Raw genomic sequence first — 14,172 nt, forward strand, 5'->3', positions numbered from 1 at the left:
AAAAGTGATAAAGGAAGAATATTCAAAAGAAGAATCTTCAAATAGACACAATAAAAAGGGATATCACCACCGACCCCCCAGAAATGCAAACTACCATCAGAGAACTCTATAAACACCTCTACGCAAATAAACTAGAAAACCTAGAAGAAATGGACACATACACTCATCATTTTCAAAGACCTAGTAGTCATACACACACACACACACACACACACACATATATACATATATAATTAAATTTTCATTAAATTATAAAATCTTAAGTTTGCATATAAAATATTAAAACTGAATCAAGGCAAATCAAGATCAGCAATAGAAATCCTGTTGAATTCTCATAAAAGAAACCATAGGTTTAAAAATACGATTTTAAAAAGATCATTTTACACAGTTGGTGAAGTCAAGGCAAAACTAATTTATGACTCATGGCAAATCTCTGCCATGAGTCATAATCTCTGAATCTTCAAAATCTCTGAAGAACTCCAAACTGTATATGCATACCTAAACTGTGAGCCAAAAGCATTTAAAACTTTTCTGACATTGGCAAGGGAGGAGGGCAGTAGATTCCAGAAATTTAAACACTCATAAGACATTATTATTTTCATCATTAAGTTTCTCTCATTATTTTTCTGTACTCCTATGTTTCCTAAGTGGATACATACTAATACATTAAATATTTCACTTCATTTGGATTAAGAGCTGCATGCTTATTGAAAAGTCTTTATCAATGACTGAAATTTATATTTCCAAGTTATTATTCCAGTAAGGATATTGGAGTTTTCCACTAATATTTTAAATATTTTAAATATGAAGACTTTAAAAAATTTATGTTGCTATCAGGGAATTACTCTATCAATAGCAAAGTGTAATAACATATCATTTGGTTGTATATAATAGTGAAGAATTAGAAAGAGATTGACAGTGTTCACCAAATCATTCCACATTACAAACTTTATTTGAAATGGAGACCCACATTAGTCAATATTAGTATGGTTACTGCACCACTATTAGTGTAACACAATGGAATGTCACATCCTAAACCACGAAGGTGCTATTGTTGAATACAAATGTCCTTTGATATGGAGGTAACAGTTTATAAGCGTGGTAGCATTAGTTATCAGCAAACTGTTTTGCTAGAAGTAAAAATTATTATAACTACAAAGTTTATATCCATTTAAAGAAAAAGTTACGACTGCATTTATTGAAAAGACATCTCTTTCAAATTAATGGTATCATTCAACACAATCTTTAACCAAAAATCTTGGAATAACCCTCCTTAGATAAGAGCTATGAAATGGAATATTTTGAGGCATGAATAGAAGGGATAAATAAATACATATGATTTTTTTTAAAGCTTTCTTCATATAGAAAGTACACAGTGCTCTTCATGGTATTCAATTAATTCATATGTTAGCACAGTTAATAGAAAGAGCTTTGCAGTTAAGCCTGTGTTCAAATTCCTGTTTTGTCATTGAGATGTGGTGCAAAGCAGGTTTTCTTGCTTTTAGGACCATGGTTGGCAATTATAAGACACTTCATAAAAAGTAAGAATTATCAATAAAAATTCAAACGACTAATTGTTAGACATTCAACTTACTTTTACATTGCAATTTAAAAAAGAAATTAAAGAGTTAACAATTGAAGTACCTTTTTTTTCTCCCAAACTTTTTCTGTACTAATAACATAAAGCTATGATGGCCTAAAAACAATATTTAGTGACACGTGGAATGTTCCATTCACAATATTCAACACAGGTAAAATGTTTGTTAGAATCACACATGTGTATGTTAAGGTAAGAAAGGGAAATGCCACAGTTAAGATGCTTAACTCTAGACTAAAGGCTATTGAGACTGTAAAGTATAAAAAAAGTTTCAAAATAGGGATTGGCCATTTGGCAAAATGAATTCAAAGTCTAATTTTTTAATAAACTAGCTTTGTGAACCTGAACTACTTGGAGTGTCTGTGCTTCACTTCTCTATTTCTCTAATAAGAGGAGTAGATTAGATCAAGAGGACTGAATCTATTTTTTTGGCAGAAAAAAAGTTATTTTTTGTTTTTCTGGAGTTTGAGTTGGTGACAATCATGTTGCATACTGAACAGTAAGAAGACAGAGAAATCCACAGATAATAAAATTCCAAGTCTCTCAAAATGGAGCTGATATCTGATTTTGTCAACTGCATCCTTTTCACCTTGGAAATGAATGTGGGTTAGCAGAGAAATTCTATGTTAGGATAACAAGCAAAATAGTGGATCAATTTCTACTGTAAGCTCAATGGCTGAGGACCATTAGACACAATGAAGACCAACATTAAAATAAGGCTTATAAGTTTCATGATCACCAAAATAATTACCATCAGAATTTATTTTAATATTTAAAATGCTTTTATTGAATGTTATAATTGTATATAAAAATAAAACATAGCACCTTTATGGACAGTATATCTAAAGTATTTTTTAGAAAATTAGATTATACAAGACTATACTTTCAGGGATCATTTCTATAGTTTATTACTAGAGAAGTTTCTCTGAACGTGTAGAGCACCGTATAGACCAATGGAACAGAACAGAGTCCTCAGAAATAATACCACACATCTACAGCCATCTGATCTTTGACAAACCTGAGAGAAACAAGAAATGGGGAAAGGATTCCCTATTTAATAAATGATGCTGGGAAAATTGGCTAGCCATAAGTAGAAAGCTGAAACTGGATCCTTTCCTTACTCCTTATACGAAGATTAATTCAAGATGGATTAGAGACTTAAATGTTAGACCTAATACCATCAAAACCCTAGAAGAAAATCTAGGTAGTACCATTCAGGACATAGGCATGGGCAAGGACTTCATGTCTAAAACACCAAAAGCAACGGCAGCAAAAGCCAAAATTGACAAATGGGATCTCATTAAACTAAAGAGCTTCTGCACAGCAAAAGAAACTACCATCAGAGTGAACAGGCAACCTACAGAATGGGAGAAAATTTTTGCAATCTACTCATCTGACAAAGGGCTAATATCCAGAATCTACAAAGAACTCAAACAAATATACAAGAAAAAAACAAACAACCCCATCCAAAAGTGGGGAAAGGATATGAACAGACATTTTTCAAAAGAAGACATTCATACAGCCAACAGACACATGAAAAAATGCTCATCATCACTCGCCATCAGACAAATGCAAATCAAAACCACAATGAGCTACCATCTCACACCAGTTAGAACGGCAATCATTAAAAAATCAGGAAACAACAGGTGTTGGAGAGGATGTGGAGAAATAGGAACACTTTTACACTGTTGGTGGGATTGTAAACTAGTTCAACCATTATGGAAAACAGTATGGCGATCCCTCAAGGATCTAGAACTAGATGTACCATATGACCCAGCCATCCCACTACTGGGTATATACCCAAAGGATTATAAATTATTCTACTACAAAGACACATCCACACGTATGTTTATTGCGGCACTATTCACAATAGCAAAGACTTGGAATCAACCCAAATGTCCATCAGTGACAGACTGGATTAAGAAAATGTGGCACATATACACCATGGAATACTATGCAGCCATAAAAAAGGATGAGTTTGCGTCCTTTGTAGGGACATGGATGCAGCTGGAAACCATCATTCTTAGCAAACTATCACAAGAACAGAAAACCAAACACCACATGTTCTCACTCATAGGTGGGAACTGAACAATGAGCTCACTTGGACTCAGGAAGGGGAACATCACACAGTGGGGCCTATCATGGGGAGGGAGGAGGGGGGAGAGATTGCATTGGGGAGTTATACATGATATAAATGATGAATTGATGGGTGCTGATGAGTTGATGGGTGCAGCACACCAACATGGAACAAGTATACATATGTAACAAACCTGCACGTTATGCACGTGTACCCTAGAACTTAAAGTATAATAAAAATAAAAATAAAAAAATAAAATAAAAAAAGAAAATTAGATTATACAATTAAAAACAGATGAACATGTACTATAATTTTCTTAATTGTCTTTTAATATCAAATTTTACTTAGTATTTTATTAGTATAAAATAGTATTTAGTGAAATATAATTTTGAGTAAAACTGAATTTATTAAATTAATTAGTAGTTAACAGACTTTGTAACATACATTTAGGGAATCTTTAATACTCTTTATTGATGGTCAATATGAATCTCACTGCACATAAAATATTCTCCTCTTTTATTTTGCTTATACTTTATTATTTTCTTCCAAATTTATAAAAAATTTGAGTGCTAGGTACCATTATATCCATTTTATCTTATTAGTATTATTAATAAAATTACAGATGGGAAGGGTCTCACTATGTTGACCAGGATGGTCTTGAACTCCTGAACTGAAGTGATCCTCTTGTCTCAACCTCCCAGCACGTAGCTGGGGCTACAGGCACACCATCCCTGCACGTGACTTCAATCCATTTTATAGTGAGGAAACCAGGGCTCAGAAAAAGTAATTATTCAAGATAAATTACTTAGTAAGAGGCAGAGGTGGGATTCTTATACAAGTCTCTATGACTCCAAAATCTGTGCTTAATTATCATGGGACTTCACCCCTTACTTATGGAATTATTCTACAAATATTTATCGAGTACCTATAATGTTTGGAATAACTTTCTAGGCAGTGGGTCTACAGGAGTGAACAAAATACACCAAAACACATTGCCCTCCTGGAGTTTGCAAGTGGGGTGTGAAAGAAATGAAACTAAATAAATAAAATATACAGTATTTTAGATTTTGATGGGTGCCAAACAGAAACAAGAAAAAGGGGATAGATGGTGTGAAGAGGAAGGATTACAATTATATAGAGTATATTCAGGGAAGACCACTCTGAGAAGATAATGCACTTTTTAAACCTGAAAAAACTGAAGCTGAAGGAAACATGCCATGAGATAGGGGGTAATGATTCAAGGAGGACAAAACATGTGCGAGGCTGTGAGGTGAGGGAATGCCTGGCAAATTCAAAGCACATTAAGAAGGACAGTATAACTAGAACAGAGTAAATAAGTGGGACTGTAGAAGATGAGGTGAGAAAGGCAGAGGTAGCCAGATTGCATAGGACCTGTAGCCATTGTGCTTAAATTACCTTTTTGTCTGAGTGAGATGAGGGGCCACAGGAGAATCTTGGGAATAGTGTCATGATCTGACCTAAATTTTATCAATATTGAGACGGGGTTAAAGGGGAGAAAGAATTGAGGCAGAAACTACTGAGGAGGTTATTGGCAATAATTAAGAGGCCTTGGGATACTAAGTATGGAGGAAGTAGTGGGAAGTCATTGGATTTTGGATGTATTTTGAAGGAAGAGTTAATGGGATTCTCTGTAGATTCAATGTGAGTTAAGAGAAAAAATGTTGTAAAGGATGGCAAGATATTTTGTAAACAACTGAAAGGATGGAATTGCCCTTATTTGAGATGGGTAAGAGGAGGTTTGGAGAGAGGTTAAAGATGAGGAATGTAGCTTTGGATATAAAAAACCGACATGCCTTTTTATACATCCAAGTGGAGATATGATGTGTAATTGGGCCTGGGGTTTAGAGGAGAGGTTCAGAATACAATGGGAGACATCAGTGCATAGAAAAGACTGAATGAAAGTAAATGAGTGAGGATATAAAGAGACAAAAGAATTAAACTATCAGTTATTTCAACATTCAGAATTTGTTGGGAAGATAAAGAGGAAACATCAAGGGAAAATAACGTGTGGCTGTAAAGGGAGATCAACCAGGATTGTGGTAAGCTGAAGTCAAAGAATATGTCCACAGGTGGAAGGCGTGATCAACTGGGGGTCAAGTAATATAAGAACTGAAAACTGGCCATTGGGTTTACCAGTATGAAGGTCATTGGCAACCTCAAAAAGAACGGTGTCAGTGATGTGGTAGAAGAAAAGCTACAGAGAGTGGCTTCAAGAGAGAATTTGAAGAGACAATATTTTGAGGAGTTTTACTTCTAAAGAAAATAAGGTATATGGAGTGTTTTGAGGTAGTAAGAGGAATATTTTTATATGGAAAAAAAACCAACATTTGTATGTATTGATGAAAAACCCAAAAGAGATAGAAGAATTGACAATGTAGGACAGAAAAATGAGAATTGTTGAATCAATATTCTTGTACTGGAGAGAATAGATGAGATTAGAATGCAAGTGGAGAGGTAGGCCTTTGCTGGAACAAAGGATAAACAGTTCATGCATTTTAAACAGAGGGAAGACAGACTAGGTGGGACAAGATCCAAGTATATGGGAAATGTGGTGGTTTGTGGATGTTTTGTTCTGATGTTCTCAATCATTGGCTAAAAGTGAATATTTTTTATATGATGCTACACTGAATTACAGTTGTGTACCACATAATTGATAGTGACAGGAAACAGACAAATTCCTAGGCACACAGGGAAGGGTCTCCTGTGAAACCTGGCCTTCAAGCCAAGGACAGCCTAAAGCCTGAAAACCAAATTGCCAGGCCCGGATAGAGTCCACCACCAGAGTGAGAACTTCTATCCCGTCCTACCCACTCTTTCTCAGCTGGTTCCTTCTGAATGATGCCTTTTAACCAGCGAATGGTGCTTTTTCCAAGACCAGTCATGGACCAATTAGCACTCACTCCTCCATTCGGTCCCCATAAAAACCCAGGACTCTGACTCACAGATGGCTACCCGCTGTAGCGTCCCCTCTCCATGCTGAGAGCTTACTTTCCGTTGCTCAATACAATTCTACTCTGCCTTTCTTACTCTCCAGTGTTCGTGTGCTTTATTCCTCTTGGTTGCAGGACAAGAACCCAGAACTTGCCAAACTGGGAGTGAAAGAACTGTAGCACTCCTGCTTGCCGAGCTGTGGGTGGCAGGAGTAAATGAGCTCTAACACTCCCTCCCACTTGCCGAACTAAGAGAAAAAAGCCACAACATAAGAACATTTTGGTCAATGATGGACGGGTATAGGATGGTGGTCCCATAAGACAATAATGGAGCTGAAAAGTTTCTATTGCCTAGGATGCTGTAGTGTAAAGAATTCCATTCCTCACGTGTTTGTGGTGATGCTGGTGTAGAGAAAGCTACTATGCTGCCAGTCATATAGCACAATTATGTGTAGTACATAATACTTGATACTAATAACTATGTTACTGGTTTATGTTACTGGTTTATGTTTACTATGCTACACATATTATTGTTATTTTAGAGTTTTTTTTACATATATATGAGGAAAGAACTGTAATTCAATGTAGCATCATATAAAAATATTCACTTTTAGCCAATGATTGAGAACATCAGAAGAAAACATCCACAAACCACCACATTTCCCATATACTTGGATCTTGTCCCACCTAGTCTGTCTTCCCTCTGTTTAAAATGCATGAACTGTTTATCCTTTGTTCCCAGCAAAGGCCTACCTCTCCACTTGCATTCTAATCTCATCTATTCTCTCCAGTACAAGAATATATGAGCAATGCATTGCACTATAACATGCCTAGGCAATAGGTATTTTTCAGCTCTATTATAATCCTGTGGGACCACCATCCTATTTATATATGGAATAACAACTCCATGCCTGTTATTGCCCCTGAAGATTTTCCAATGGGACAAGACGTGGAGGTGGAAGACAATAATATGGATGCTGCTGACCCTATGGAGACCTAGGCTAATGTGTATGTATGTGTCTTAGTTTTTAACAAAAAAGTTTTAAAAGTTATACATATATACATGCACACACACATATATGTGTGTGTGTGTGTGTGCGCGCATATATATATATATATATATATACAAAAGCATTTTCTTGCCGGGTGTGGTGGCTCAAGCCTGTAATCCCAGCACTTTGGGAGGCCTAGACGGGTGGATCACGAGGTCAGGAGATCGAGACCATCCTGGCTAACACGGTGAAACCCCGTCTCTACTAAAAAATACAAAAAACTAGCTGGGCGAGGTGGCGGGCACCTGTAGTCCCAGCTACTCGGGAGGCTGAGACAGGAAATGGCGTGAACCTGGGAGGTGGACGTGAGCTGAGATCCAGTGAGCTGTGAGCTGAGATCCAGCCACTGCACTCCAGCCTGGGCAACAGAGCGAGACTCTGTCTCAAAAGAAAAAAAAAAAGTGTTTTCTTTTGTTATATATAACAGGAAAAAGCTTACAGAATAAGTATATAAAGAAAATACTTTTACCAGCACTTTGGGAGGCCGAGGCAGGCAGATCACGAGTCAGGAGATCGAGACCATCCTGGCTAACGTGGTGAAACCCTGTCTCCACTAAAAATACAAAAAATTAGCCAGGCGTGGTGGCGGGCGCCTGTAGTCCCAGCTACTCGGGAGGCTGAGACAGGAGACTGGTGTGAACCCGGGAGGCAGAGGTTGCTGTGAGCCAAGATTGCGCCACTGCACTCCAGCCTGGGTGACTGGGCAAGACTCAGTCTCAAAACAAAAACAAAAACAAAAACAAAAACAAACTTTTGTCCAGCTATACAATATGTTTGTTTTAACCTAAGTCTTATTACAAGAGGCAAAAAGCTAACAAAAATTTTTAAAGTAAAAAAGTTACAGTAAGCTAAATTTGTTATTGAAGAAAGAAAATTTAAAAAATAAATCTAGTGTAGCCTGAGTGTACAGTGTTTACACAGTCTATAGTAGTATACAGCAGCATCCTAAGCCTTTAAATTCATTCACCACTCACTCACTGACTCACCCAAAGCAACTTCCAGTCCTGTAAGCTCCGTTCATGACAAGCAGCCTATACAGGTGTACCATGTTTTATTTTTTATACCGTACTTTTACTTTATCTTTTCTATGTAGATATGTTTAGAGACACAACTCCTTGCTATTGTATTATAATTGCCTACAGTATTCAGTACAGTAACATGCTATACAGGTTTGTAGCCTAGAAGCCATAGGCTATACCGTGTAGCCTAGGTGTGTAGTAGGGTCTACCCTCTAGCTTTGTGTCAGTATACTGCATTTTGCACGATGATGAAATCAAATCACCTAATGATGCCTTTCTCAGAACACACCTTCATTGTGAAGTGTCACACAACTGTACATGATATCCAAATTAGGTAGGCAAACCTTAGGTATCTGAAATTAGAAACTTGCTCAATTTAACATTTTAAATTAGGAATTCAAATATGCATAAACTGTGAACACAAGCTTTTGGTAACTGTGGCCAAATCACATCATGCCTGTTAAATGATTGCATTTTTGTTATTACAATTAAAGTTTATGTTTATTCATGGAAAGAGCTACTGTTCTACTCTAGATCTTTTTTCTTCAGAAATAAAGAGATGGTAATCATCATTATCAACCTTATCTTTGAAAAACAGACAGCAATAAATATTATGCATTTTTTATGTGAGGTTAAAAGTACCATAGGATGAATGAGTACTTTCTATTTTGTGATGAAGTGACTTTTTTCAGTGACATGGGTCAGTAGGAGAAAGAATACAATGTATATTAAATGTGCATTAAAATCCTGGATTTCAACCATCTGATAACATTTCTTGTCAAACTATTCTAATAGCTCCTATTGCTTTCAGAAATGTTTAAATAAAATCTTAATAAAAATAAAGAAAATGAGCTTTTTCCTTTCTCTATGCTTCATGCCAGAAAACAAAGGTTTATATTTTACCTTCCTGTTAGCAGGTACCTAAAGAATTTAGGATGTGGGTTTTATCCAAAAGAAGTACGCCCAAAAGTTGCTTAAAAAAAGGAAATATAAAAAGACTGTTCATTTACGCTGCATTTAGAATGTTCTGTGGCTTAAAAGGATGTTTAGAGTGGGATTTAGTGTAATAGGTTTGGCACCAAAATCAGTGCAGTTCATGCAAGTGATGACTTGATGCAGACCCAGCTGACTAACATGTGTCATGTGTTTGCTTTGGCAGAGAATTTGGAAACATAATTTAGAGAGAGGAATTATATTATTCAACAGATTTCATTTTTGTTGTTTTGTGGTATTAAAAAAAATTCGAATCAGACTCATAAAGGTAGAATTCACAGATATCTTCCCACTGTTTGGAACCATGTTAGAAACTTTCCTTAATAAAACAAGAGAGAAGAGGATAATTTCCCTTATTTCATGTGTCTCTTAATTACTGATTTCTCATAAATAGATTTGTGACTAGTCACTTCTCAATTGATACCATGTTTGTAAATTTACTTCGTCTAAAAGCAGTATTATAAAATGCCCTTTTTCAACATTTCTAATATAATCATGGCATATAGAATCTTCTATTTAAACTTCGATGGCCAACGACATGACTGCCACTGTGGCAATGATTACATACGCTATTCCAAGACTTTGTTACTCATATGTTAATTCATAGATTTGATTTTTTCTTCATATATGACATTAAAGCTTTTGCATATAAATCAATGATTTGAATATTGCTACAAGGTTTCAAAGGACTTTCTTGGCATATGAAAGTATTTGAATTATCACTGTTGACAGAAACTCAGACACATTAATGACAGGATGGACCCAAGGCTGGAAATAGATCTGATTCCATTTTCTGGGATTGAAAGTTACTTTATATGCTCTTCTGACCATTATGAATGAGACAGTTAGGTTGAATATACTAAATTGGCTGCAGGAACCAGACACACTATTTTCTACTACAGATTAGCTTGTCTTTCTGTGCCATGTTAGTAAGCTATGAAATTCAGGAGGTAATGGGATATTTTCCTCAATGAAAACTAAAATGTTTTTGAAGCTGGAGGGGGTTTAATACAACATATATAAATGTATTATGCTATTACACAGGAGAGTGCTGCAGACTGATGAAATACCCAACTGATATTTGAAAGTAAGTGTAACAATTATTTGAAGAGAACTCTTTTTTGATGATTTTGATGATTTTGGACAAGTTAACTACTGTAAGTCTCAGTTACATGGGTATAAAAATAAGAATACTGATACCTAACTAATTTCCAAAGATAAATAAGAATAACATTAATTACATGCTATGTATTTTGCTTGGTACGTGGGCTCCTTCTTTTCCCCTCACTAGACTGCAATCTTGATTGTAGGATTTTGAGATTTATTTTAAATAATTGATCCATATTGTGTCTTTAATTATAAATGTTCAATGGATTGAACTCTCCACCGTACTTATTATTAGTGGAACATATATTGATTTTATTTTCTAGTGAGTGCTAGGAAGAGCTATAACGTGAATCTCATCACTTTTCTTTCTCTTTGCTATTTGACTTTTAGAATATTGTTGGGTGTTGACAATCCTTAAGATAGAGGAAAGAATTAATAGCTAGTGACTGCCTAGACATGAAGGGTGTTGAGTGTGAGATGAAGATGGTGATGCAATCACCCCTACGTAAGACATTGGTCAGGGTTCAATGGAAAAGTTAAGTGCAGTTGTCAGCATATTCTCATAGGTGCTGAGAGAATATTCAGGAGAAAAGAAACCACAACCGCCAGACACTGGGAGAGGTATTAGGTTGATATAAAAGTAATTGCAGTTTTGGTCATGAAAAGTATGGCCAAATGACATTTCTTTCAATGGTCAAAACTGCAATTACATTTGCACCAACCTAATACATTATATCTAATCCATATAACCTTCTGAGATTGGATATATTTATTTATCTTTTATTCATAAGAAAACAGACTGCCCAAGAAAGAGTTAAGCCCAATACCATACAGCTGGCAACTGAAGAAGGTGGAATTCACATGAGGATGATCTGCCTTTGAAAGGCATACTTTTTTTTTTTCTCTAGAGCTTTCTCATAGTAGTGGAAAAGGAGAGCTAACTTTGTTTTAAAGTCATAAATACATATTACATATTCTTAAGAGACATTCATTAAATTTTTAGAATAACACAACTGTAAAGACATTATTTTTTCCGTTTAGTATGGAAAGAAACTTGGACACAGAGATTCAGTAACTTTCTTACGGCCACACAGCTACTACTTTAGTAAGCAGTGATTCAAACCCAGTTCTGTCCACTTCCAAACTGGTGCTTTTGCTAATACAACATGCTGCCTGGAGGTACAGGATCAGCAAGCATGAAAGGTAGGCGTTTAGGGATAAAGATCTGCGGAATGTGTTTGAAATGTACACAGAGGAAGGGAGTGGAGAATCAGGACAAGAATCCAAGATGGAGCTTTTGCCACGTGGGAGGCAAAAGGCACAGACTTGACTTACGTTTCATCTTCTCTCACTTCTCTAGACACCTACCGCCTTGCAGAACTACTTTCTCTTCCCTAAAATTTCCATGCTATTCCAAATGTCTGTGCCTTTGAGCATGCATTTTCCTCTGTCTAGAATATTCATTTGCTCTTCTTTTCCTGGAAAACATCTCTTTAACCTTGGAAATGCAGTTCAAATTTTCTTTCTTTTGTAAATCTTTCCCTAATCCTACAAATGTTGAATTGAATGCTTTTTTTACTTTGAGAGCCTTTACTTTAATATTGCCTCAGATATTGCTTCAGAAGCATGACTATGACTCTCGAAGAATAAAATGGGCCTGCTGAGAGCCGATAGTCCTGTAGTTTTTCAAGACTTATATCTAAGTGTGAATTTGGTCATATTGCAAAATTATTCTAAACATATAAGCTCTTTAGATCTTAGGACAAGAAAGAATTGAAAACAGTACACACACACACACACACACACACACACACAACTTGTTACCTTGAAAATATTTTTAAAAATCTGTCGGGGAATCATTCAAACCTTCCTCCTATCCCCTGTTTTCTTCCTCCTCACACACAGGCACATACACCCACAGGAGCTATTAACAACTGGAAACCTTGCAAGTGATTCTCAGAGGTCCTCACTCCTGTCCCCATACTATATGGTCACTACCCTCCACATACCTACTTAATGTCTTTTACCATGCTTTGCACATACTAAGCACTATAATGAAAAATTGAAACTCAGAGGAATTAACACAACTATATGGATTAAGGAGAGATATAATCAAGGTTAGAATAAACTAGTTACGTGTAGGTTGTGGGCCTTTGCTGGGAAACAGTGGTTCTCTCAGGTAGGTTTTGAGTCCAACATCCTGTTTCCAACACATATTTATCAACACCCTCACAGCTATCTTTTATTAAAAAAAAACTACTATTGTATTACATATGTCCTTGTGGCTATAAAATTTTGATTCAGCAGTAAAGTTAGATTTATTGACTGGGAGAGCAAGGACTGTTGATGTTTTTCGCTGCTTCATGCCAATTCTATAGTGTGTCATAGAGTGAAACAGTAGATACTGTTTTTCAAATACCATTATTTTTTCCATTCACTCATCCATTGAGAATCATGAATTTTACAAGTAGATTTATTACTAGTACAAAATATAGTGATAAATTCAGTAACAGTTGTTTTATCTTCTTGTCCATTCATTGAACTTTCCATATGTACAATTGGGGTGATTAAAAAAAGAAGCAAGATTTATCAGGGTCAGCAAAGCAAAACACGAAATGTAGAGTTAGCAGTTAACTGGTAAATCTAGAATATTCTGGCAAAAATAAAAGACTTGTTTGGCTGTGTTCATTGTCTGTACTCAGATAATTGCCGGCCCTTTGCTTTACTTCGGGCTTTATTGATCAAGGGAAAAAGTGCAGCAGGGATCTATGGTTTGATTCAATTACTGAAAATAGAAACATTGGTCTTTGAAGTATAACGTGGGTCATGGTCTCAAAGTTTTGTGGGCTGCTGCTAACGCCGAGAATTAAGGCTATTGCTTTTGTAATTCTTGGTCAGTCATCAACAGTTGGCTTGAGCACTGAAGTACTAAAAAATAGGCTCATTAAGTAATAAATATCTCCAAGTTGGATGAACAAAACAGTTTCAAAATGTGTATTTGGTCTGGCATTTCTGCATTATTCATTAAACTAAAAAATGTAGACTTTTATCTCTAAGTTCTGCTCACTTACTTGCAGCTACTTTAGGAAATAGTTTTACTTCTCTTTACTTCCACAGTGAGAACTGCAAGATCATTGTTGGTACAACTTAGCCACTGATTAACAGAAGCAACATGTTTACATTACTTTCCATATTTTTTTAACATCTTAACATCAGCATTTACTATCCTTTAAGAAGTCCTTAACGGTTTTCTTTCTTAAGGATGTCTTTTTTTCTTTTCTGGAAGAGTAAGTTGTGGACTCAATTAGGTTAATAACTTCTTACCCATGAGGCCATAATGAATTTATTCTATACTCAATAGCCTTTGCAGAACATT

The 14,172-nt window shown here is 35.9% G+C and overlaps 1 pseudogene; it reads left to right on the forward strand.

Annotated features, from left to right (window-relative positions):
• The first annotated feature begins 2,470 nt into the window (after window positions 1-2,470).
• LOC111530097 lies at window positions 2,471-2,555 on the forward strand (annotated as a pseudogene).
• The last annotated feature ends 11,617 nt before the right edge of the window (window positions 2,556-14,172 follow it).

The sequence above is a fragment of the Piliocolobus tephrosceles genome, chromosome 5 (assembly GCF_002776525.5).
Source record: "Piliocolobus tephrosceles isolate RC106 chromosome 5, ASM277652v3, whole genome shotgun sequence".
NCBI classification, from domain to species: domain Eukaryota; kingdom Metazoa; phylum Chordata; class Mammalia; order Primates; family Cercopithecidae; genus Piliocolobus; species Piliocolobus tephrosceles.